Here is a 2634-nt window from a genome sequence, read left to right on the forward strand (position 1 = left end):
CCCCCAGGCCCCCCACGCTGGAGCTGTGCTGGGCGGGTTGATGGATTGTGCCACACACAGCTCAGCGCTGCTGGTCTATCGGCTGGGATCTCGGCTGCAAGGGCTAATCCAGCCCTGACATCACATTCCTCCACAGTGGGACTCCGGGGCGGTTAACCCTGCCTGGGCTGGGCCCCGGGCAGGAGATGATGGGGACAATGCCGAGGTACAGGGACCCCCACCACCCCGTGTGCTGGGCTGGATGGCAGCCACCCTGCTGCAGCATGCGGCACCCGCTGCTGCCGGCTGGCCAGCCCCGGGGGGCTGTCAGAGCTGGTCAGGAACAGGGAGCGTTCCTGGTGGGAGTTGGGGTAGGGGTCTGCCATGTCACAGGGTGTGGTGGGGTGCACCCTGCCTCCTCCTCCTGCAGCCGGGCCTCCTAAGGGCATGCGATTCCCCTGTCAGTGCCTACATCTGTGTCTCTCCCTCCTTCCCACCATCACAGCTCCACCACCCATCAGCGTAGGCATCCGGGCTGTCGTCCTGCCGTACAAGCTCGCTGCATCTCCTTTCCCTCTCTGCCTTTTGTGCCTTCTCCTCTGCCTGCTTCCCTTTCCCCCCCACCCCGTTCCCCAGTGTCCTCAGGAAACTGGAGCCAGATGACAGATTTTAGATGTGTTTGCAGGAAATAAAAGGCAAGGAGCTGGGGGGGGGGAGGGGGATGGCCAGTCCTGACCCCCTCCTGTGCGGCGTTTCGGCGTCTGGAGCCAGCCCTGCTTCAACTGCTCCTGCCGCTGGCTGCGCTCCTTATTTTCTTGGCAGAGAGGAGGAGGAATGTGTTTCAGTTTGAGTTTCTTGGCAGGAGGAGACCGAGGGAAGATTCCCCTCAATCCCGACTGCGCCTGGCTCTCAAATTTATGCCCATAGGCTGCGACTTGGGTGGGCCGTGGCGGTGTGCGGCAGGCGGGGGAGGCGAGCGCGGTGGGGGGGGGGGCCGCGGGCCAGTTCCCATTGGCTCCCTGCAGCCCTGGCCCCCTCCAGCTTCCCCTGCTCAGGGGGCCTCCGGGGTCCGGGGAGCCCCTGCGGACCCCATGGGCTAGGGAAAGCATCCTGCAGCTGAGACCTGTGGGCCCTTGGCACTTTCTGCCTTATGTAGCCACCCCCCCCCCCCCCCCCCCCACGCTGGCGCCCAGCAGGGGGAACGTGCTGGATGGGATAGAGCCGCGGCACTGCCCTCACGCCCGCCTGGCACCCACCTGCCTCCAGGCTGCCCCAGTGGGGAGACCCAGCCCTTGGCAGGCTGGGTCTGCTCGTCGAACTCCTCCGCTCTGCCTGGACCCAGGGAGGAGAGGCTGTCTTGGGACAGTGGGACCCTGACTCTTCTGCTGCACCTGGGTGGCCGGGGACCGAGGGTGGTGGGGACCAGAGCCCCACCAAGCTGCCCCCAGTCCTGCATGGTGGCTGCTGGAGGGGGCGCAGAGAGGATGCCACCCCAGGCAGGGAGATGGTGTGCAAGGCTGGGGAGTCACGAGGTGGGGGTAATGTGCCTTCTGCTGCGTGCCTGTGTGTTCCCCATGTGTGTGTGCCCTCTGCCCACGTGTGCTCCATGCACGTTTAGGTAAACCTGGGCACATGCATGTGTTGTGTGCATGTGTGCTATGCATGCACATGCAGCTTTGCGTGTGTTCCATTGGACATAATGTGTTCTCTGGTGTGCGTAAGTGCGCGTGCGCTGCATATTACATAGGTGCTGTGTGTATGCACGTGGAGTTTGCGGGGTGATGACTCAGCAGGTATGTGTACATGTGCTGTGTGAATGTGTGTGTGCGTGTATATGTGTGCAGGGATGTTGCAGGTGGCGGGCAAGGCAGGGGCTGGAGTAGCTGTGCATAGCAAGGTGAACAGGGCCAACATTCGGCAAGGTAGAGGCGACATCACAAAGGCTATGGGTGAATTAACCCTTTTCCTGGAAGCGGTAGGTGCCCCACAGGTGGTGCCCCATTGCTTGGAACTCAGGACAGCAGAGCAGCAAGTCTCCAGTCCAGGTTGGGGTGGGCAGCTGTAGGCTGATGGAAGCCAGCTGGGCCCAGGGCAGAGCCTGTCGTCCTATTGCTACTGCAGCAGGTGGGTGCGCCTGTCTGGGCAGGCACAGCCCCACTCCCCTTTGGGCTGGGATGGCCGCATATGGTTACTGCACTGCATGGTAGCAACCTGCCTGCTCCCATATAGAGCAGGCAGCTGGTGGGCTAAGACTGTGGTTCTGGGGCAGCCTGGGGGAGCTCAGGTGATGATTCTCGGGAGGGAGAGACAGGGGGCTTTGGCTTTGCCGAATTCCAACACCCCCCATCATCTCCCAGCTGCACATGTGCCTCTCCAGATATGTGCAAACGTATGTTCATGCATCCATGTGTGTGTCTGCGTACATGTGACTAGCTGTGTGCACAAGGGGCTGGGGGGTGTGTGCTGTGGCCTACTCCACAACTAGACAAACTTTTGTGAGGGACTTGCAAACCCTCTCTTTGTTAGATGTTGTGGCTGGGGTAGGGGGCAGATGGAAGGCTTCCCCTGGAGCTAATTCCCAATCTTTGCTGGAAGGCCCTGGTCCAGCAGGCAGGTAAGAGGCCCCTCCTCTGCCCTCTGCACGCCACCCCCCCC

This window comes from Haliaeetus leucocephalus, unplaced genomic scaffold (assembly GCF_000737465.1).
Source record: "Haliaeetus leucocephalus isolate CR32 unplaced genomic scaffold, Haliaeetus_leucocephalus-4.0 Scaffold186, whole genome shotgun sequence".
In the NCBI taxonomy this organism is placed as follows: Eukaryota; Metazoa; Chordata; class Aves; order Accipitriformes; family Accipitridae; genus Haliaeetus; species Haliaeetus leucocephalus.